General features: G+C 43.1%; 1 protein-coding gene across 8 annotated transcripts in view; it reads left to right on the forward strand.

Annotated features, from left to right (window-relative positions):
* CREB5 (cAMP responsive element binding protein 5) overlaps window positions 1–24,883 on the forward strand; it is an 839,414-nt gene that overhangs the window by 351,176 nt on the left and 463,355 nt on the right. Inside the window, exon 1 of one of the 8 annotated variants that reach the window (XM_068236071.1) lies at window positions 23,325–23,345. The exons of the other annotated variants lie outside the window; for them this stretch is intronic. The gene's annotated coding sequence lies outside the window, so the exon portion shown is untranslated. Of the gene's footprint in view, window positions 1–23,324; window positions 23,346–24,883 lie in introns of those variants that run through there. 8 annotated transcript variants of the gene reach the window in all.

Genomic DNA, 24,883 nt, shown 5'->3' on the forward strand with positions numbered 1-24,883 from the left:
TGGTTATAGATAATGACAGTTGGTGCTGTCTGTTTTTTTTTTCTGTGCAGGCTGATTGTAGCTCAAGCAATATAACCAAATTACATGGCAAATATCAATCATTTTTTGATCCTTCTTCTATTTTTAACTTCTCACTTTGCAATGTATTGATTTATTTTTTCCCCTTTTCACTAAAGATCCTCTTTAAGAAAGGTAATGAACAGTAGAACAGCTATGGGGCCTATAAACGTTTTAAATCTCTAACTGTTAGGACCATTTTTAAGAAAATAATATATAAACCATGGTGATTTTTTTTCTTGCATACATTCTTTCCCATTGTACAGAATACCACGGTCGGTACCTAATGTATGTTTCTACTACATGTTGAAGAATTCTTGGCCTAGAATCAATGGTGCCTATTCTAGAAGGACAGGCAGTAAACTGCCTATGTGCCATAATAAATTGTCTGCCATCCTAAACGTGATATTCCACTATTTGGATAAAGAAAAAAAAACAGTTGGAAGTATTGCTGAGGGGGAAAATAGGAAGGGATGTGTAACGATTTATGTGTTATTGTAATTCTCACCGGAATCCTGGATTTGCTGCTGCTCTCCTCTCAGAATGTGATTTGAGATCAGCAGTGCCACAAATGCAGGGCCGGTACTTCCATTAAGGCAAGGGAAGCAATTGCCCCCAGGCTCCCAACCTCCCCCTTAACTGTTATGTGCTTCCTGGGACCCCAGCACAATAGCAACATTGGTATCTAACCTGTCCCAGTGGCCAGTAAGCTGTTTTGTTCCTTCGTACTCCTGGTCTACTTCATGCCATCTGCCTCTTGTGAGGAACACATCATTACGCTTGCGCATATCATGTACCAGTCACAAGAGGCAGACAGCAGGAAGAAGATAGGAGCAGTGCGTTGGCCATTGGGACAGGTAAGTTACGGTGCTGGTATTGTGCGGAGGTCCCAGGGAGCACTAATGATTTAATAGGGGGGGGGGGGAGTGGCAGCCAGTTTGGGGGCCCTGGGAGCTAATTTTTCTGGGTGGCCCCAAGTTACCTGTCCCGGGTGCCCTTCGGACTTTAAACTGACCCAGCACAAATGTAGTTTTGTGTGTAAGGTGTTCGCTGAGACTGAATCTCACAGTCATTGGGCCTTATTCATTTCACTTTTTCTCCCCTTTTCTCCTATATGATATTGCCACATCTTATCAATCAAATCATTTGAAGCCACCAGCAAACTAAAACATACTCAGAATAATTTTCATAGTACTTTTTCACCTACTTTTTGGTATTTTTTTCAATTGCAAAGTGCTGAAAGTTATTTTAAACAGGAGATGAAAAATTGTCTCCTAGGAGAAAAAAAATAAATTGAATAAGAGCCCTTGGCCCATATGCAATTACCGTACGTTTTCCTCCTGAGTTTTCTCCTAGGAGATAGTTTTTCATCTTGTACTTTTTCAGAACTTTGGAACTGAAAAAGTACCAAAAAGTAGGTGAAAAGGTACTTTCAAAATAATTTTGAGTATGTTCTTGCTTGCTGGTGGTTTGAAAGGCATTTTATTTTACGAGTTTTGAAAATTTCACCTAGGAGAAAACTCAGGTGATAAAGTCTATTGCATATGGCCCATTATGTCACTTGCTGCTTGATTGCCTGCTAGCTCTAGGTTCCTGCTGCCATTACTATAGAAGATCACTAGCGAGAACAGTATTGGCTTGATAAAAGCTGGAGCTCTGTAGCTGCTACCTAGTGTCCTTAGCTGTCCTTTGAGCATCACTACTAGAGATGATCAGAGAGATAAAAAAGGAATTCTGGCTTGCATGCTCATTTATAGCAAATAGTATTTAGCTTAGAATTGGGGCAATCAGATGTACTTCCTGTTGATTTTGATTGTCCCAATTCCAATATGAAGACAGTTTGCATTAAATTGAATACAAGCCAGAATTATTAGTATCTTATTGACAGTCTCTAACCATTGTCTTAGAGGTCTTTAAACGCAAACATGCAAGGTAAGCAAAGGTCAGCACCATTTCTCACTTCAGAATATCTATTCAAGCCTTAAAGAGAAACTCCAGTGAAAATAATGTAATAAAAAATGCTTCATTTTTACAATAATTATGTATAAATGATTTAGTCCGTGATTGCCCATTGTAAAAGCTTTACTCTCCCTGATTTACATTCTGACATTTATCACATGGTGACATTTTTACTGCTGGAAGGTGATGTCACTGGAAGTAGCTGCTGCTTGCTTTTTTTTGCAGTTGGAAACGCTGTAAACAGTTATTTCCCACAATGCAACAGGGTTCACAGACAGGAAACTTCCAGGACCATGGTCCTCACAGTTTCCTGTGGGAGGGATTTCATCACAATATCAGCCATACAGCACCCCCTGATGGTCTGTTTGTGAAAAGGAATAGATTTTTCATGTAAAAGAAGGCTACTGATTGGGATGAAGTTCAATTCTTGGTCACGGTATCTCTTTAAAGCAGACATTATCCCAGAACTTCTTCTCTTCTCTAAAAGGTAAGCAACAGCATAATAACATTTAAAGAAAAACATTTATTTGTTGCAGTTTACACAAGACCTGCAATAAATCTGCAGTGTCTATTTCCTGGTTTGCTGGGATCACAGAAAGAGTTAACCTCCTGTGTTTACATATTAGCAAACACTTCGGCACAGATCAGTCAGAGTTGAGAGCTCAAATTACATTTGTGATTATTTGCAGATTGGGGAAAAGTAGACAGGCAGTTCTTTCTAAATACACACAGGGTGTATTTCTCTGTGTTTTACTTGTCTCTTGTGTGAGAATTTAGGTCCACTTTAAGAGCAGAATGATCCTGGAACCTTGCACACTATTGCTGTAATGTACACTAATTTCAGTGTTAATTCCAAAACTACAATCAAGTTTTCAAAAAGTCTTTTTGCTGCTGGATTACTTACCGTATTTTTGGATCCAGGTTCTACTGTGAACTCCTTAGAAGCCTTCAGTTCTTCAGTTTTTGCAGCTCATCTGAAGTTATTCATAGAAAAAAAATGGGAAGATCTGTCTGTCAATGCCATTGTTTACAATAAAACAGGCACCCGACTAGTTCATGCTACCATTCTGTGTTTGCTGAAGTGCAAGTAACGTCTGCACAGGGATGAGAAGGAGTGCAGAGAGGCGCACTTTGTTTCAGAGAGGGACAGGGATCACTATAGAAACAGTAGAAACCCCAATATTATAGTGGCAGCTTGTACTGTATGTGCTTGGGTGAGAAGTTTCTACTTTTTTCTACTTTAATAATATTAATTGAAGAATAATTTTCTGAATGTTTAACCACACTTAAAGGAGTCCCGAAGTAAGAGACATATGGAGTCTGACATATTTATTTTATTTAAACTATGCATATTGCTTGACTGTTCTGCTGATCCACTGCCTCTAATGCTGGGCATACACGGAGCAATTTCTCCTTATCAATCGAGCCGTTGATGGCTCGATTGATAATATCCGACAGGTCCGATGACCTGCCGGATAGATTACCCGCTTGATCTCCGCGGGCGGACAATAGTCGGGAATCGAGCGGAAGATAAGGAGCGCCCGCAGGGACGAGAGGGGATCGATAGAGGCGCTGGCGGGGATGCGGGGCTCGATCCGGCGCATAATCGAGGCCGTGTATGCCCAGCATAATACTTTTAGCCATAGATCCTGATCAAACATGCAGATCAATTGTTTCTGACAAAAATCTGACAAGATTAGCTGCATGCTTGTTTTAGGTGTGTGATTCAGACACTACTGACCAGAAACATCAACACGGCTGCCAGGCAACTGGTATTGTCTGAAAGGAAATAAATTTGGCAGCCTCCAAATGTATCTCACATCGGGTTCCTTTTAAGTATAAGTTCTCTGAGGTGTGGTTTACAACTGAGATAAAATCAGTCCATTTCTCAGAATGGACCACAATAGATATGGCGATGGATCCTATGTTAAGCATAGGATTCATTCAGACGCGTTCTGACAAGTTTATCCCACCCATTGTCCGTTGCAGTCATGGTACGCGTTCTGACAAGTTTATCCCACCCATAGTGTACTGGTTAAGGGCTCTGCCTTTGACATGGGCGACCAGGGTTCGAATCCTGGCTAAGTCAAGTACCTATTCAGTAAGGAGTTCAAGGCAAGACTCCCTAACACTGCAGGGTGGCCTCTTGAGCGCGTCCCAGTGGCTGCAGCTCTTGAGCGCTTTGAGTCCAACAGGAGAAAAGCGCTATACAAATGTTCGGATTATCGGATTATTATTGTCCGTTGCAGTCATGGTATGCAGAGTCCCATCCTCTATGACTTCTCTGGACACAGGATGGAAGTTGGACATGTCATAGATAGCACATTGTCAATATATATGTCCATAGCATTGGACTCAAGGGTTTTAACAAGGGGATTGTGCTATAGGCAGTCACATCAGGTCCGCTGTGACTGTCAATGGCATAAAGCCAATGCAGTGTAAACCCAACCTGGTAGTTTAGAGTGGGATTGTCAGCCGTAAGATCAAATTCCATTAACCCACTGTTCTCTGTTTATTATACAACCTGACCCTGCATATCTAGCATTCCAATATAATCCTAGATGTTTCTGCTGTAATAAATCTTATCACAGTCAGCCTGGCTCTATTTGGTGCATTGCCAGCAAGAAGGAAGCTTGTTATCCCCCCTCCGACATTCCTGCTCCTCACTGATTGGTTGAGGGCAGTTTAGTGTGACACAAGGCTGAGAAGGGAGAAGCTGCTGAAATGCGATTTATGCTGTGCTCACATGTGTTTACAAAGCAAGCTAGATATGACAGTGCAAAAAGAAGAGTAAGGGAGGAAATTACATCAGCATTGGCTTCAGTCAAACACAGTAAAATGGCAAATGCCTGTTTTCTCTTTATCCTATATAATAAAATCCCTGTGTCCCTGCATCCTCTCCTGCCTGTGTGTTTGTGCTACTATGCGTGTGTGGTACGCGGGCAGACATTAGAGAGCAGGAGGACAGTTGCAGGGGGAGCGCGGCCATGCATGCGCGCACGGCGGGGAGCACAGCCGTGCGCACTCAAGGAAGAAAGCTTGGCTTGCCGCATGGCCAAGGTGGTGGTGAGGGGGGTCGCGGCTGAGCCCTAGTGCCCGTTTTAAATGGGCGGGCTTATGCCTAGTTTACTATATAAAAATGTATACTATTTACTATAGATATGGACAGTACAATACATCTATTATGTAAGTAGAACAAGTATTTATCTACTTATATGTGTGTTTTATTCCTGAGCTTGCATGGCTGCCCCTGCTACTTTAAAGGTGAGATCTTAGACATTCATAACAACAATAATAATAATATTAGCAATAATAATAAGTAATCCTTTACCTCCAATTGGTAAATATTGGCTGTGACCTTATAGATTGGATCCCTTTTGTGTTGGGCCCCTTTGCAGTTGCTTGTGCTGCTGTGATGATCCAGCTATCTGTTGAGTATGACTATCTGTGGTAGTGCGTCCTGCTGCTGCACATTACTCCCGGTGATAGATGATTACAGCTCATCACTGACTAGAGCTGCCACAAGTTTGTAGCTGTTCCTGGCATCAGAACACTGGCTGTTTATTCAGGACGTAGTCATAATAAATATGCCAAAGAGTACGCAAGACTATTTATACAAATATTTTTCAAATCACTTAAAGCGAGTGGTGCGCCTGGCCATCTGTTGCTCTGGTTATGATCCATAACATATGTGTTTCCTTTATTTCTTCATTTCATATCAAAGAATAAGTGACTCAAATGTAGTAGAAAATTGTTTGCAAGGTAGAGTGTTGTTTAGATTATATAACATCATTAGATGTGTGAGCTATTTCGGCTGGGGCGGCGGCTGTCTGTGATTGGCGGACTACGTTCCCTTGTTTACATAAGAACGTTAAACATTTTCTGCATAAAGCCCTAAGTTTACTCTGCCACAAACATAGCACTTTCCAATGTGAAAGAGCAATCTCTTTACCAATATCATATAACCTTGATTGCTGAATAGCACTTCAGGCTTGTTCCATAGACTGGAAAGAGAAACCCTTGCTTTTGGTGGAGTAAACGTGTAGGCCTTTGATGTCAGTGTCCAAATCCATTATCAGCTACCTCTGTGCCTCATTTAAAATGTATGAGCCACTGCAGGGTATATTTCATAAAGTAACTGCAGTATGTGCCATAATCTAAAAGCAGAAGAACTGGAAGAGACTTCAAGACTAAACAGCTTTCTGGAAAACAACCACCGCTTCGTAAAAACATGGAGGTTAAGGCACTAAAGAAAATATGTAGTAAGCTGGATGTTCACTGTAGGCTGAATTCACAAAGCTGTTTATAGAGGACGTTAAACATGGATGTTTTCGAAACCCTCTGAAACACAGACCACGTTTGCACTAAATTTGTCAGAGGTTACTAATAATCACCATTATTACTACTTCTGCTGGCAATGCAATCCAAAAACCACCACAAACCACCAGGTGACTGCTCCTCAGACACAATGGTTTCAATCCACTAAGCATTACCACACACGGCAATGCAGAAGACAGCTGATTTTATTGAGCATCTTATGAAATGTCAAGTCACTAATGCTGCGATTGCATGGAAAACTAAAATGAATGACTAGTGAGGTAAATTACCAACTTGTGAGGTAAATACCTCATTAAGGTCAATTCACAAAGAATTTCACAGGAGCTCCACTCTTCCATGTGCAGCAAGTCACCTCTTCCTTGTGCAGGAGTCGCACCCCCCCCCCCCCCTTTCCATGTGCAGCAGGTCACCTGAACCATCAACAGAACCCCACCACTCCACCACCACCACCCCTTCCATGTGCAGCAGGTCACCTGAACCATAAACAGAAGCCCTCCTCTTCCATATACAGGAGTCAAACTCTTCCGTGTGTAGCAAGTCACCTCTTCCTTGTGCAGGGTCCCCTGTCTTCCATGTGCTGCAGGTCACCTGAACCATAACCTGAATCCCCCACCACTACCCCCTTCCATGTGTAGCAGGTCACCTGAACCATAAACAGAACCCCACCACTCCCTACCATGTGCAGCAGGTTACCCGAACCATAAACAGAAGCTTCTCTTCCATGTACAGGAGATCCACTCTTCCATTTGTAGCAAGTCACCTCTTCCTTGTGCAGGAGTACCCCTCTCCCATGTGCAGCAGGTTCAGCTCCTTCATGTCCAGCAGGTCCTCTTTCATGTGCTGCAGGTGTTTTGGTGTTGGAGTCATGAAAAGTAAAAGCTGCATGCTATAACTGAGCATGGGTGAGCACTGACCATTCCTTCCTCCTTGTGCTCAATGGAGATGGTGTGGTGGGGGGAAGGGGACACACAGCATGGCTCCCTCATCTCCACTGACCTTAATATAGGGTGAATTAATGCATCACAATACTTTTGAAGTGCAGTTTAGGACATAGGCTAGCGTGGATATTATCAACTATCGCTACTTCATCTTATTATTTGGATCTTTTAAAGTTGGCCAATAAATGGTATTATCAAGTTTCAAAACTTTTTGTCTGCAGAGTATAAAGTACAGTATGTGTGTTGGATGTCAAAACCATTATGCCATTGGAAAGTCTGCTAATATTTTTGTTGAGACTGAAATGTTTCTCTAAGAGTAGAATTTTTTTCATTACATTTAGGCCCTTTTCACACAAAATGTGTTGCTTTGCATTGCAGTACGCTCCCCAACCTCTCCCCCATCGCAGTGACCATTAATCCTCTCTATTAGACTGGCCATACTACCCGTGGTGCGATACTATGTGGTGGAAGTGCTTCCGAGGATGCAAAAGCAATGCAGACTCTGCAGTGCATTGCAGAGCTGTACGCGTGGTACAGTGTGACAGGCATTTTCATTGGAGTCTTGGCACCGGAACAATCTATTTAGATTGTTCTGGTGTCAGGACGGCGTGCATGCACTGGTCGTGCAGCAAGGAGCATGTCACTGTTCGGGGCGGGGCTATGCATATTCCCCTGTCGGCGCACTCTGCCACAGGGTAACGTACAAGGGGAACTAATGCCATGAGCTCCCCTGCTGCAGGACAATCGCACTGCACCATACTGTATGTGAAATTAGCCTGAAAAGAAGACTAGTTCCTTATGCAGGATTATGTAAAAACACACAAAAAGACATTAGTTTGTTACGTGTACTTCATGAATCTTACTCAAGTGTTTTAAAAACGAATTGTGAAAATAGGGCTGCTTATGGTCACAAATAGTGCAACCAGGCTGGACTTCACTTCCAATCATCAGACCATTTAGGGACAAAAAGGGTCAGTCTACATATCAGTCATATTTCTGGTATCGGTGGAGTCCAGAGTGCTGAGTCACTTATTAGCCTTCCTAAAACTACTAAGAACTCTTACAATCCTTTTTCATTCAGCACAATACAGAATACATTAACAACCACAATGAAAGAAGTGGAACCATCATGTAAATACCGCAGCAGCCGTACAGGTAAAACACAGACAACTCAGGTTATCATGCAATATAAGTATGCCCACAGTAATTAACCCCCTTGGCATAATGATTCTTTCCGCATTTTAGGGTCTAAAAGCAGTGCAATTTTTTTTGCATGCTTTTAGACCCTGAAACCTGGAAAAAATCATGTCGCTATGGAGATCTGCAGCAGCCCCAGCAATCACTCACCTCCCTGGGCTCCAGAGCTGCAGTTTTCCCTCTACCCTCTGGGTGGCGCTGCAGCCCTAAAGTTGCCGGCTGTCGTCATGCCAGGGGGAAGCAGAGCCTCGGAGAAACGGAAGAAGAATTGCAGCCGACGTCGGGATCCCCGAGAGGTGAGTTCGCTGCACGCATTGCTCTGCATAGAACCTCCGGCAGCTACCCCGAGTGCAGGTCGGGGGTTACCGCTCTGAGCTGTGGTTTTCGCCCCGACCGTAGCTCGGGGTTACCGCCAAGGAGGTTAAACTCCCCAGCAGTCTTCTTTGCTAATTTTATGCAAATATATGCATTTGAAAATAAACTATTCAGATCCAGCAGTGGTTACAATTGGTTGGTTCATTGCCAAGCTGCATACATCTGCATAAAGTTGGCCACACGCCATACAATAAAATGATCCAATTTTACGGCAATTCGATAAAAACAATCGGTTATACAGAAAAATGTAAAGCTTTTTTTTTTTTCTTTTTATTCATTTAAGAAATCTGATTGAATTTCCCATTTTTATCTGATCTGAAGAAGATCGGGAGTGTTGGATTTTTCTGATCAGTTTATATGAAAATTAAATGGCGTAGGGTAGATTGACAATTTCCTGATGTACAGACCTAAGCAATCATTTTTTTCAGAATTGTGGAAAAATGTTGTGTGTAGTACATTGGTCAGATTTTTGAAATGTTACAATCAGTCAGAAAAATGAATTGCAATTCTTGAATTGAAGATATTTAAAAAACTGTATGGTTTGTGGCCACCTTAAGTCTAGCATAAGATTTAAATCAACTTATTATTATTTGAACTTCATTTACCATCCCTACTAATTAGCAGGTTTTTTTTTTTATAAATACTGTAGAATAATACTATGATAGAAATACAAATCGGCACTCACTGTGGCCTTGAGGGTCCTAGGGACGGGGTATGCCTATTTCTAAATTACAGTCTATCCATTTCACAAACAAATGTATGTTGTTTAAGGAGCATACGTGCTCCAGTGAACCAGATGAGATGTCATTCAGGGACAAGAAAAAGCAGAGGCTGGAACTGCATGCAAAACTGCACACTTACATGCAATGAGTTGATGAACAGCAACATAGAAAGCTAGTGGGCATCCAGGCTCTGGACCAGCCAATGTCCGTTTCATGCTACCATGCTTGTTCTCTGTAATATAAGATCGCCAGAAATCCATTCTTTAATGGCACTATAGTGCCCTTTGTCAGACACAAAATATACTGAGGTGCTCATTGTTCTGGCTGCTTAACCCTTCAGCACTTTAATTGGCCTAAGGGGGAGGGGGGCTCAAACCCATGAAACGTGTTGCCTTGCTAAAAAAAAAGAGTTATTGTCTTATGAGACTATTGTTATTGAGGTTAGCCACCTCCTCCTTTTTTGTTTTATGTGTTTTTAACGTAATTTTAGCCATCCTTGGGTGCCTCTTAACCCCTTTTGTGCTTTACACCCATTACCATTTTGGGTTCGAGGAGTACACTTGGCCCCACCTGGTTTATGCCATTGTGTAGGCCTGTGCCTGTGTTTTTTTCCCAAGAGAGCGTCCACATCCAGTCCAGGAATGGGCACCACGAGTGGAGTGGACTTATACATCTCCACCTGCTTCAAGTGGTCGGTTGCCCCTTATGCAAGCCACCATTGTGAGCAACCATTTGTCATACATATCATTACTCCTTATTTTCAGAACATATTGCGCAATTTGGGTTTTCGTTGTCTCTGTGCTTTCCTTTAACTACTGCCGGACCTTGATGATTGAAATCTATGCCCTGTTTTGATGGCTATCTGGCTGCCAGGGCGTAGATTTCAATTAACCGCCGCTGCATGCATCCGCCATTTTCGTTGCTCCCGCCAACCTCGCCGCTGTCTCTCACTGCAGCTCACTTGCTCTGCCTATCTCTATGACAGCAGAGCCCTGTGATCAAGTCAGGAGCCGATTTTATTGGCTCCTGGCCTGTCTTTCAATGTAAGCAACTCCCATTGGCTTACATTGAAAGACAGGGTCAGGAGCCAATGAAAGCGTCTCCTAACTGGCTCACAGGAACTCTGCCGTCATAGAGATAGCAGAGTGGGTGGCCCAGGTGACGGCGATTGTGTCGGGTATGTGCGGCGATTTGTCTGGAAGCTGGATTACATCTTTCACCACTATCCATGGTGACCTGAAGGGGGAATAGTAATTAACGCCGCCAGGAATTGTGCAAGAGCAGGATGAGCCTTTTATCGGTTTTACCCTGAACCCAGAACTCCCGGTGGCTGAATAACATGTATGCGCAACAAGTAGTTTGACATAGGCCACTACGTTGAATGGGACTATTAGACAATTTGAGAAGAAATAGCCATTTTTTTTTCAGACTGCCTCCATTTATAAATAGGCGTATCCATTGCAGAATGCTGTTTCCTCCTGGAAGGAGAAAGATATAATTGATGATATTTTTTTAATTATTACTATCTCCTGGAACATGGTAGGACAGCTGATATAGTGTTTTTTTAGCCTCTTCATCTGTGTTAGTGTGCAATGACGCTGGGGATGTCCCTCTGCAGTGCAAGCAAACTAATGAGTCACCTCAACCAAACTAGCTCCAAACCTAGGCCCTCTTTATTGTACCAGCTGACTGTGGCGGCCTGTAAAAATCTTATGAAGTGTTTACTCTTTCAGCTTCCCGCTTATTCCACCTATTAAAACAAGGGAAGCAAATTGTCATTTGCATGCACTGCTTTACAGCATGTTCTATCTGAGAACGTAATACACGATGACAAATAGTTTTCCTCTGAATTCCAGGAGTTTGCTGGGCTGGAATCCTCCAGCGTTGATGTAATCGCTCAACAATAATGCTATGTGATGTAATCTCTGAATGGTTAATAAGCCTGTAATCGGTCGCTGCTCATAAAATTCTGGCGTTCCTCCACCGGTGGAATTCAAATGAGTTTACCATTTGGAATTTATGAAAACAAACATTGTTGCGAGGCTGTGTGTGGAGAGAGAGAGAGGAAGGAAATACCAGCTATGGACAGAGAGGAACGGCTATTCCAGCCACACTATCACGCTCAGAGCGCTGCAGCTCTTCACTGAGGCCTTGTCAGCTGCCAATGCACATTCATTATGAAGGGGATAACAAATGAACGATGCCAGAAGTTTTTCTTTTGGAAAGAATATGATAAGTAATGTGGCCAAGTTATCTTCCCATGTGAAACTCAGTTCAGTCACCTTTTGATTTCATAACCACAGCCAAAGAAACATAATCAGTCCTGCCATAGGAGAGGCACGAGGCCAGATTACTATTATGGCTGAAACGTTTCGTTGGAGAGGAGATGGAGTTATGATCAGGGGCGTAGGAATAGGCCCTGCAGCCCCTGCGCCCGCGGGGGGGCCCGGCCCCCCCCTGGGGCCCGCTTGGGGCCGTTTTGTGGGTGCTGGAGGGGTGGCAGCATGAGGGGAAAGCCTTGCCCACAGTCGGCGGGGAGAGGGGTAGTTCCCCCCTCTCCCTCACCTCGGGGCTCTCCCCTCTGTGCTCCCCTCCAGCTCGTAAGTGTCTGTGGGGCTGTGGTGGGCAGCGAGCGGCGGGCAGATACATACCTGCTTCCGTGCGTTCCATCGGAGACTTCTCCCTCTAGCGGCTGACGTCACTTCCGGAAGTGACGTCAGCCGCTAGAGGGAGAAGTCTCTGATGGAACGCACGGAAGCAGGTATGTATCTGCCCGCCGCTCGCTGCCCACCACAGCCCCACAGACACTTACGAGCTGGAGGGGAGCACAGAGGGGAGAGCCCCGAGGTGAGGGAGAGGGGGGAACTACCCCTCTCCCCGCCGACTGTGGGCAAGGCTTTCCCCTCATGCTGCCACCCCTCCAGCACCCACAAAACTCCGAGCGGGCCCCAGGGGGGGGGGGGGGGCATATTACGATTTTCAGGTGTCTGCTGCCCACATTGTGATTTTCAGGTGTCTGCTGCCCACATTACGATTTTCTGGTGTCTGCTGCCCACATTGCGATTTTCTGGTCACTGCTGCCCACATTGTGATTTTCAGGTGTCTGCTGCCCACATTATGATTTTCTGTCTGCTGCCCACATTACGATTTTCTGGTCACTGCTGCCCACATTGCGATTTTCTGGTGTCTGCTGCCCACATTACGATTTTCTGGTCACTGCTGCCCACATTGCGATTTTCTGGTCACTGCTGCCCACATTGCGATTTTCTGGTGTCTGCTGCCCACATCATGACTTTCTGGTGTCTGCTGCCCACATTACGATTTTCAGGTGTCTGCTGCCCACATTACGATTTTCAGATGTCTGCTGCCCTCATTACGATTTTCTGGTGTCTGCTGCCCACATTGCGATTTTCTGGTGTCTGCTGCCCACATCATGATTTTCTGGTGTCTGCTGCCCACATTACGATTTTCAGGTGTCTGCTGCCCACATTACGATTTTCAGATGTCTGCTGCCCTCATTACGATTTTCAGGTGTCTGCTGCCCTCATTACGATTTTCAGGTGTCTGCTGCCCACATTACGATTTTCAGGTGTCTGCTGCCCACATTACGATTTTCAGGTGTCTGCTGCCCACATTGCGATTTTCAGGTGTCTGCTGCCCACATTGCGATTTTCAGGTGTCTGCTGCCCACATTGCGATTTTCTGGTGTCTGCTGCCCACATTACGATTTTCTGGTGACTGCTGCCCACATTAGGATTTTCTGGTGACTGCTGCCCACATTGCGATTTTCTGGTGACTGCTGCCCACATTGCGATTTTCTGTTGACTGCTGCCCACATTGCGATTTTCTGGTGACTGCTGCCCACATTAGGATTTTCTGGTGTCTGCTGCCCACATTACGACATTCTGGTGACTGACTGCTGCCCACATTAGGATTTTCTGGTGACTGCTGCCCACATTACGATATTCTGGTGACTGCTGCCCACATTAGGATTTTCTGGTGACTGCTGCCCACATTACGATATTCTGGTGACTGCTGCCCACATTAGGATTTTCTGGTGACTGCTGCCCACATTACGATATTCTGGTGACTGCTGCCCACATTAGGATTTTCTGGTGACTGATGCCCACATTGCAATTTTCTGGTGACTGCTGCCCACATGGCGATTTTCTGGTGACTGCTGCCCACATTGCGATTTTCTGGCCCACATTACGATTTTCTGGTGAACACTGCCCACGTTACGATTGTCTGGTGAATGCTGTCCACGTTACGATTTTCTGGTGAACGCTGCCCACATTACGATTTTCTGGCCCACATTACGATTTTCTGGTGAACACTGCCCAAGTTACGATTGTCTGGTGAATGCTGTCCATGTTACAATTTTCTGGTGAACTCTGCCCACATTACGATTTTCTGTCCCACATTACGATATTCTGGTGAACGCTGCCCACATTACGATTGTCTGGTAAATGCTGCCCACGTTACAATTTTCTGGTGACTGCTGCTCACGTTACTATTTTCTGGTGACTGGTGCCCACATTACGATTTTCTGGTGAACTCTGCCCACATTATGATTTTCTAAAGGCCCACATTACGATTTTCTGGTGAACTCTGCCCACATTACGATTTTCTGGCCCACATTACGATTGTCTGGTAAAATGCTGCCCACTTTACAATTAATTTACAGTGAAACGCTGCCCCATTACGATTATTTGGCACCTATGGGGGGGGCCTCATCCAAATATTCGCAGGGGGGCCCAGTGATTTCTAGTTACGCCCCTGGTTATGATATCTTTTAAGTACGACTCCGGCCAATATTTTTCATTTTAGTTTTGAATAGAGTGGGAAAGGGTTACAACCTCTGTCAGATTAGTATTTCTGTGCAGGCTCCAGCTAAGAACTCTGCCAGTGACTGGGTCACAGAAAGCTGGAGATGAGGTGAAATCTCTGCAGTGGAGACAAGAGCAGCGACAGAATTACTTCTTTTTAGTAGTCATTAGGTCACACAAGTATCTCCACACCTGATTTGGCTAAGCTGGCCGAGGTGCGTGACTCAGGAGACTGGCTGCACACAGTTATAAATCTTTTGAAAATAATTCATAGGAGGTTTTCCAGAGGTTTCTTGCAATGTTTTTCATACTATCCTCAGTAACATTGACAGTTATACCAGTGCTGGTAAACCCATGCCCACTTAACACAAACATGCGTACATGCCCCGTTTACACTTAATTAGTTGGTATGCGTTTTTTTCTTCTTCTCCATAGCACTGCATTGGGAAAAAGATTTCAGTTAAAATGCGTTAAAGAGAAACTCCGACCAAGAATTGAACTTTATCCCAATCAGTAGCTGATACCCCTTTTTACATGAGAAATCTATTCCTTTTCACAAACAGACCATCAGGGGGCGCTGTATGACTGATATTGTGGTGAAACCCCTCCCACAAGAAACTCTGAGTACCTACTCCTGGCAGTTTCCTGTCTGTGAACCTTGCTGCATTGTGGGAAATAGCTGTTTACAGCTGTTTCCAACTGCCAAAAAAGCATGCAGCAGCTGCATCATCTGCCAACAGTAAAAATGTCACAAAGTAATAAATGTCAGAATGTAAATCCGGAGAGAAAAGATTTTACAATGAGCAAACACTGACTAAATCATTTATTCATAATTATTGTAAAAATGAAGCACTTTTTTATTACATTATTTTCACTAGGGTTCCTCTTTAAAGAGAACCTGTACCGAGTAAAAAATATTTAAAATAAACACATGAGGTAACTTCAAATGAACATTGAATAGTTACCTTGCCATCAGTTCCTCTCAGAAGCTCACCATTTTCTTCTGACAATGATCCCTTCCAGTTTTGACAATATTTTGTCAGATCTGAAATATATCAGTTGCTGTCAGGAAAATATCAGTTGCTGTCAGTTAAAGCTGAGAGGAAAACTGATGTACCAGGCAATGTCCATGTTTCCCTATGGCTCAAGTGGGCGATGTTACAGTTTAACTGTGTGCTGACCAGAAAACTGTTATGGGTAATGCCCATTTTCAAAATGGAGGATGGAAAATTCCCTTGATCACAGTGAACAAACAGGACGCGGGACAGGAGAAAGTCACTGAGGAGTAGACTACATGGAAGGTAAGTATGACTTGTGTATGCTTATTTTGACTTTTAATTTTCAGTTCAGGTTTTCTTTAAGTGTGAACTGTGCCATAGGAAAACATGGGCATTACTTTGAAAATCAGTTGTCCTTTCAGTTATAACTGAGAGCAACTGATTAAGTGTAAACGGGGCCTTACTGGTAACGCACTCATACCGCGCGTCGGCAAAGTGGCAGCTGCAGGACCAGCGACGCAGTATTGCGTCACCAGCTGCAGGCTGATTAATCAGGAAGCAGCCGCTCGAGCGAGCGGCTGCTTCCTGTCAATTCACGGCGGGGGGCTCCGTGAATAGCCTGCGGGCCGCCGATCGCGGCTCGCAGGCTAAATGTAAACACAAGCGGAAATAATCCGCTTTGTTTACATTGTACGGCGCTGCTGCGCAGCAGCGCCGTAAGGCAGATCGGCGATCCCCGGTCAATCAGCGGCCGGGGATCGCCGCCATGTGACAGTGGACAGCCTGTCACTGGCTGCACAGGACGGATAGCGTCCTGTGCAGCCCCGATCACCGGGGATGAGCAGATAGGAGAGGGAGGGGGGAATTTCGCCGCGGAGGGGGGCTTTGAGGTGCTCCCCCCCCCCCCCCGCAACATGCCAGACAGGAGGAGCGATCAGACCCCCCCTGCACATCATCCCCATAGGGGGAAAAAAAGGGGGGCGATCTGATCGCTCTGCCTGCACCCTGATCTGTGCTGGGGGCTGCAGAGCCCACCCAGCACAGATCAAAAAAAATAACGCTGGTCCTTAAGGGGGGGTAAAGGGTGGGTCCTCAAGTTTCACTGGAATTCCTCTTTAAGGCCTTAATGCCCCGTTTACACTTAATCAGTTTTTCTCAGTTATAACCAAAGTGACAACGGATTTTCAAAGTAATACCCATATTATCCTATGGCACCTTTCACACTTAACGCGTTTTAACTGAAATCTTTTTCACAATGCATTGCTATGGAGAAGGAAAAAAACAGACGTACCAACTGATTAAGTGTAAACGGGGCCTTAGGCTCTGGTGCCATTTCCAACCAATTTGTTCGGCGCAGAGTGGACAGTTCTGGGTCTGCTCTGCTCCATTTTACCGTCCCAGTCACATGCAGGGGTGGATACGTTGCACCAGAAGTAGCTATGGGCAACAGTGATAAGCAAGAATTTCGCATAATCGTAATTTTGCATCGCAATCATGATGCAAAATCATAATGCAAAATTTTTGGAAGAATGGTCAGTTTTGTTTGTAACCGTAATCAGGAACTGTAATTTTGCGTAATTGTAACGTGCCGACTTTAACAGTTAATAGCAAAGCCCCCTTACATGCTCACATCACCAAAATGACTATGTATGTTAAAGGATACATGAGGTGTAGTAAAGTATTGCAGCTGTACTTACCTGGGGCTTCCTCCAGCCCCTAGAAGTCTCTGTGTCCCTTAGCGCAGTTCCGCTGTCACCCGGTCTTCTGGTGTCCCCTCCGTAATAGCCAGCTTTCTGGCTGGGTCTGCTGCTTTTGTGCATCCGGTTGTGCATTCCTGTGGACATTACAGAGGGGACACCAGAAGACTAGGTGCTTTAAAGAGGCACTGTAGTGACGTATAGTAGGATGCGAAAGTTTAGGCAACCTTGTTAATCGTCATGATTGTATAAATTCTTGGTTGTTAAGATAAAAAATCTCAGTTAAATATATCTTATAGGAGACACACACAGTGATATTTGAGAAGTGAAATTAAGTTTATTGGGTTTACAGAAAGTGTGCAATAATTGTTTAAACAAAATTAGGCAGGCGCATACATTTGAGCACCACAAAAAATAAATTAAATCAATATTTAGTAGATCCTCCTTTTGCAGAAATTACAGCCTCTAAAGAATTCCTGTAGGTTCCAGTGAGAGTCTGGATTCTGCTTGAAGGTATTTTGGAGCATTCCTCTTTACAAAACATCTCTAGTTCATTCAGGTTTGATGGCTTCCGAGCATGGACAGCTCTCTTTAACTCACACCACAGATTTTCAATTATATTCAGGTCTGAGGATTGAGATGGCCATTCCAGAACGTGGTACTTTTTCCTCTGCATGAATGCCTTCTTGGATTTTCAGCAGTGTTTAGAGTCGTTGTCTTGTTGAAAGATACAGCCCTGGCGCAGCTTCAGCTTTGTCACTGATTCCTGGACATTGGTCTCCAGAATCTACTGATACTGAGTGGAATCCATGCATACCTCGACTTTGACAAGATTTCCAGTCCCTGCACTGGCCACACAGCCACACAGCATAATGGAACCACCACCATATTTTACTGTAGGTAGCAGGTGTTTTTCTTGGAATGTTGTGTTGTTTTTCCTCCATGCATAACGCCCCTTGTTATGCCCAAATAACTCAATTTTAGTTTCATCAGTCCACAGCACCTTATTCCAAAATTAAGCTGGCTTGTCCAAATGAGATTTAGCATACCTCAAGTGGCTCTGTTTGTGCTGTGGGTGGAGAAAATGCTTCCTCTGCATCACTCTCACATACAGCATCCCCTTGTGTAAAGTGCGCCAAATAGTTGAACAATGCACAGTGATTTTTTTATTGGTCTGCCACTTTGAGCCTTAACTTGAACTGAGCATGTGTTCTTCCATTTCCCCAATATGTTCCCAACTGTGGAAATAGACAGCTGAAATCTCTGAGACAGCTTTCTGTATCCTTCCCCTAAACCATGATGGTGAACAATCTTTGGCTTCAGGTCATTTGAGAGTTGTTTTGAGACCCCCATGTTGCTACTCTTCAGAGAAAATTGAAAGAGGAGGGAAACTTACAATTGACCCCCTTAGATACTCATTCTTATAATTGGATTCACCTGTGTATGTAGGTCAGGGGTCACTGAGCTTATCGAGCCAATTTGAGTTCCAATAATTAGTTCTAAAGGTTTTAGAATCAATAAAATGTCAACACTGCCCAAATGTATGCACCTGCCTAATTGTATTTAAACAATTATTGCACACTTTCTGTAAATCCAATAAACTTTATTTCACTTCTCAAATATCACTGTGTGTGTCTCCTATATGATATATTTAACTGACAGTTTTTATCATAACAACCAACCATTTATACAGGAAAATCATGACGATTAACAGGGTTTGCCCAAACTTTCGCATCCTTGTATAGTGGGATGCAGTAAATTATTCAGTATACTGACTTTTACGGTAATTTTTATGATTTCAGCATCAGAAACACTTTCTTTATTTATATACTGCTGTATATTGGTATATAACCCCGCCCTCTTAATGACGTCACAGCCTAGGCTGTTTTGCTATGCGGAATTCTCCCAGAGCATTCTGAAAGATCAAGTGCATTTTCTACTGTAAACAAACATTCCGCAGAGACCACTTGACAGGACTGAAAGATGTCATCACTTGTGATAAATTTCAGAATGTAAATCAGGGAGAGGAATTATTTTACAATGGGCAAACACTGACTAAATTATCTATAATGAATATTGTAAAAAAAAAATAATAATAGGCAATTTTATTAATTGCATTATTTTCACTACAGTTCCAACTGGAATATGCAAGAGTCTTTATCTTTCCTTGAATAGCTCATCAGGGATGTCTGTGTGGCTGAGATTGAAGTTAAACCCCTCCCACAGTGTGGTGTCATTGCCATGACTGTGCACCTCAGTGCATTGTGGGAGAAAATGCCTGGTAACATTCCTCTTTAAGTCTCACCTAAAACAGTCATTATTGATAGTAAATACAATGAGTATACAGTGCATTTAATAAAGTGGCCAGAGATGAAAGCAACATGTTTGACCGCTAGCGTTCTAAGTATGGAATATTTAATAAGTAGCTTTGAATGTCTATGGTTGAGACTCCAAATTTCACTTCATTGCTAAAATCAATTTTAGACATGAATAGGATTATGCACAATTTGGATAATGATCCTTTTTAAAGATGCTGGCCTGTACAGACTGAAATCATTGGGATTAGAGGATAAAGGATGATTTTAGGGGAAACCTGCTCATTGGCATTAGTGAGATAAATGCGTTAAACTGGTAAGGTTTTTGGCAAATCATTTTCAGTTGACATGAGAAGTATAATCAGGTAGCTGTCTCCCAGTCTATCAAAGTATTAGTTGCTACAATCCATCCCTAAACCTGAGTTTCTATTTCAATACCAGGGAGTGGACATAAGTGCTAAAGGCAGTCAGATTTCATTATTTTCCCCATTCCTTTCTTTATGATGTATTACAATATACCTTAATCCTCTATCCGGATACTTTATCAAAAACCATTGAAGAAACAATGGGGTACATGTATGAACTGGCGTTTTTACCTCCTGTCAGCAGAAATGCCAGTTTGCTAGCTTACCCTAGATTCAAACGATGGATCAGCTTTCTGTGTAGCGTTGCCTTGCGGCACTGTACTTTCGGCGAAAACCATGAAGTATAGCTCAGTATTTCTTATGCACGGATGTGTAGTCTAACCACAGCAGCTAGTAGCTGCCCACGTGGATGGGAGCACAAAGGGTGACTTAAAGGATGTTTTTTTTGATGTTTCATTTGTATCAACTGTTTGCTGTGTAATAATGACTCTTTTAACAAGAGGATCAAAGAACTTTATGAATCAGTGGTGTGGAGTGGGGTGGCACAGGAATCAGCAGTGATAAGAAATGGTAGAGCTGGATGGAAGCAGGTGTCAGGTAAGTTGGGATAGAGCATGGTGGGAATGGAGTCAGCTGTAATCAGTGGTGGTAGAGCAGAATGGGATAGGAGTCAGATGGAATCATTGGTGGTAGAGCAGAATGGGACAGGAGTCAGCTGTAATCAGTGGTGGTAGAGCAGATTGGGACAGGAGACAGATGGAATCAGTGGTGGTAGAGCAGAATGGGACAGGAGACAGATGGAATCAGTGGTGGTAGAGCAGAATGGGACAGGAGTCAGCTGTAATCAGTGGTGGTAGAGCAGAATGGGATAGGAGTCAGCTGTAATCAGTGGTGGTAGAGCAGAATGGGGCAGGAGACAGATGGAATCAGTGGTTTTAGAGCAGGATGGGACAGGAGTCAGATGGAATCAGTGGTGGTAAAGCAGGATGGGACAGGAGTCAGATGGAATCAGTGGTGGTAGAGCAGGATGGGATAGGAGTCAAATGGAATCATTGGTGGTAGAGCAGGATGGGACAAGAGTCAGATGGAATCATTGGTGGCAGAGCAGGATGGGACAAGAGTCAGATGGAATCATTGGTGGTAGAGCAGGATAAGACAGGAGTCAGATGTAATCATTGGTGGTAGAGCAGGATGGGACAAGAGTCAGATGGAATCAGTGGTGGTAGAGCAAAATGGGACAGGACTCAGCAAGAATCTGGAGTAGTAGAACAGGATGGGGTAGGTGGCATCAGGATATTTCTGTATGGTTCAGTAAGTATCTGACCATATAGCAGTTCTTCTTCATGTTTACGTGACCAGAGAATAAAATGAACAATTCAAAAGTACAAGTTGGGAATTAGGACTCCTTTGAGATATGCTGACTGTAATGGGATGTACGTTTCACACCTCTTCTAACATTAAAGCTGCTGCTGTCTGCCAAAATGGAAACTAACTGTATTAGCTGGGAAATCTTTGGATCTTTCTGAGATACTTAAATAGAAACTCTGACCAAAAATTGAACTTTATCCCACTCAGTAGCTGATACCCCCTTTTACATGAGAAATCTATTCCTTTTCACAAACAGACCATCAAAGGGCGCTGTATGACTGATATTGTAGTGAAACCCCTCCCACAAGTAACCCCTCCCACAAGAAAAGTTTGAACTTTTCTGGGAAATAGCTATTTACAGCTGTTTCCAACTGGCAAAAACCATGCAGCAGCTACATCACCTGCCAACAGTAAAATGTTCACTGGAGTTTCTCTTTAAAGCGGACCCAAACCAAAAAATTTTTTAATTCAAAATATTTAGTTGCACCACTCTGACACATACAAATATAAATAAACACTCCTTCAAGCCTATGAGCATTTCAGTGCATGCTTTTCACCCTCCTCTTTGCATAACTAGGGTTATACAGGTGGCAGCCATTAGCAATTCCTCCTTTGCTGGACACCATCTACTCCACCAGTTTGCCTGATTATTTGCCGGCAATATGAAAGGAAGAGAGGGGTTTCTCCAATAAATGTAAAATATTTTATATTTGTCATCATGCAGCTGAAAAAAGGATGCTATTTATTATTATAATTTAGAAAATAGATTTTATTTCTGAAATCTTGTATTTTTAGTTTGGGTCCACTTTAAGTTATGTTTTGGTAAGACACTGAGAGATACTGGTGGAAGAGTTCATGTGCATAGTGGTTGCATTGATTTTTATATATAATGCAGCATTTTACAGCTAATCTTGCCAGCAGTTATGTGAGCTTGATGTTCATCTTGGTCTCCGGCCATCCTGGCATTCCTACCTTTATCAGGAACATCCATGTCCAGCAGGGTATGGGCACTTTGGGGCTGTTCCCTCTAAACAGCGAGTTTGTAAACAGATTTAATTTTTACGGGGCTGTGATTTTAGCAGAGCTACCTTTTCACAGAGCAGAATCTGATATTCTAATTGACTCTGCAATCTCAGGAGACAATGCACATGATCACTATTACTGAATGTGGAGCTTTCAACAATTAAGGTGCTATTAGCTAAAATGTACAGAGAATGATAGCCAGCTATATGATATACCACACTTGTGAAACTACTGAATAGATTATCTTTGTGCCTTTTTTGTTCTTTGAGCTGGTGTGAGTATAGGCTTTCATGACTGCCCCATTAATATACAATTAGCCATTTAACCTGACTGCCGTCATTGTTAACTTTTTATGTGCATAGGTCCCTGCAAACATGGGCTTCCAGTGGTCAGTGTCAGACGATCTTCCTTGCCTGGTTGTTTGGTGTCTGAAGTCACCTGTACTGCGGATAGAAACATACTACTTATACTGTACATAGTCATTATACATTTATTGCGAGAGGTCTAATCTACGAGCATATTTCATAAATGTGACGCAATAAGACAACATTATATAGAAGAGTCAAACAATATACAGGTATTTGTTGCTTTTAAAGTGAACCTGAGATAAGAGGGATATGAAGGCTGCCATATTTATTTCCTTTTAAACAATACCAGTTGCCTGGCAGATCTTCTGATCCTGTGTTTCTAATACTTTTATGCTGGGCATACACGGTGAGATTTTTCAGCAGATTTACTGTCCGATCGCTTTTACTATCGTTTTTCTGATTGATTCCCATTCACTTCTATGAGAAATTGATCAGAAAAATGATCGAAAATCAGATCGGACATGTCAGAAATTATCTATCGAACCATCTATCTGCCAAAAAATCTCATGGTGTATTCCCAGCATTAGCCACATACAAGACATAGACAACATAGACATAGTCAACAAGCATGCAGCCGATCATATACACTTAGGCCCCGTTTACACTTAATCAGTCGGTACGTGTTTTTTTTCCTTCTCCATAGCAATGCATTGTGAAAAAGATTTGAGTTAAAACGCGTTAAGTGTGAAAGGTGCCATAGGATAACATGGGTATTACTTTGAAAAGCCATTGTACTTTCAGTTATAACTGAGAGTAACTGATTAAGGGTAAACGGGGCCTAACTCATCTTATTCAGGTTTTACTAAATTATCATTATGTTTGTTCCAGGTTTTTGACTCAGACACGCTTCAATACACAATAAGATTCTTAGCACGATTCGATTACGATTCTATTTACGATTCGATTAAATCCGACATGTCAGGTTGGGATTCGATTCGATGCAATTCGATTTGCCATTGTTTTGCAATTGCAAATCGAACTGAATCGAATCGAATTCCAATCAGACATGTCGGATTTAATCGAATCGTATATAGAATCGTAATCGAATGAACAAAGAATCGTATCGTGTACATTGGACTTAAGGGCTGGTTCAGACGGACGTGCGCCCGGCGTCCTGTGGCATCACGTTCAGTGACGTTCCGGAGGCGTGGCTTTCAGTGGCTTCCCATCATGGTCTGCGTTTTTCGGCCCCATAGGGGTACACTAGACGTGGTGGTTAATCGACCCTGGACGCTACATGTAGCGTCTGGGGTCACCTCAAATGATGGGAAAAATTGGGATCGGAACTCCACGTTTGCGCAAATGCCGGTAAAAGCCCAGTACAAACGCTCCCATTCACTTGAATACGAGCATTTAATGTCTAGTCCTGGACTTGCCCGCCAAGCTGATCAGACATGTTGGAAATAATAGTTTTGTATGTATGTAGCGAGCTCTGCTGGGTGTAAGATCTTGCCACAGGTCTGAATCTTTATTATGTTTACCAAATTTAAATAATGATCTTCAGCACTGCGGCCCACAGGAGAACAAGTCTTAAGGACAACTGAAGTGAAAGATTTATGGAAGCTGCCATATGTATTTCCTCTTAAACAATACCAGTTTCCTGGCAGCCCTGCTGGTCTATTTGGCTGCAGTAGTGTCTGAATAACACCAGAAACAAGCATGCAGTTAATCTTGTCAGATCTGACAACAATGTCAGAAACACCTGATCTGCTGCATGCTTGTTCAGGGTCTATGGCTAAAAGTATTAGAGGCAGAGGGTTAGCAAGATAGCCAGGTAACTGACATTGCTTACAAGGAAAATATAGCTAGGTAACTGACATTGCTTACAAGGAAATACATATGGCAGCCTCCATATCCCTCTCGCTTCAGTTGTCCTTTAAGGTACCCATTAACAGTACACTATTTAACACAGATGCCATCAATTGATCAGAATTTTACGACTAAATTGGACACGCAGTATGTGGAGAAAATTGATGTGAAAAGATTCTTTGGTCATTTGGAAAACAGAATATTGTCGATTGGAATGTTGGATTTTATAATTATATCTAAAGAGACAAAGAGGTTGATTCACTAAACCGTGCTATGACAAATAGCACACCTTATCAGAGATAGCACGGATCATCAGAGATAACACGCCGTATCAAAGATAACACGCCGTATCAAAGATAACATGCCTTATCAGAGTAGCATAGCGAGCGCTACGAACGTATGCCTGCTAATTGGCAATGGCACTCGTCCTGCCCTGAGGCGCTCGGTATACTACTCTAATAAGGCGTGTTAACTTTGATAAGGCGTGTTATCTTTGATAAGGCGTTCTATTTGTCATAGCACGGT

Source organism: Hyperolius riggenbachi, chromosome 5, assembly GCF_040937935.1.
Source record: "Hyperolius riggenbachi isolate aHypRig1 chromosome 5, aHypRig1.pri, whole genome shotgun sequence".
Lineage (NCBI taxonomy): Eukaryota > Metazoa > Chordata > Amphibia > Anura > Hyperoliidae > Hyperolius > Hyperolius riggenbachi.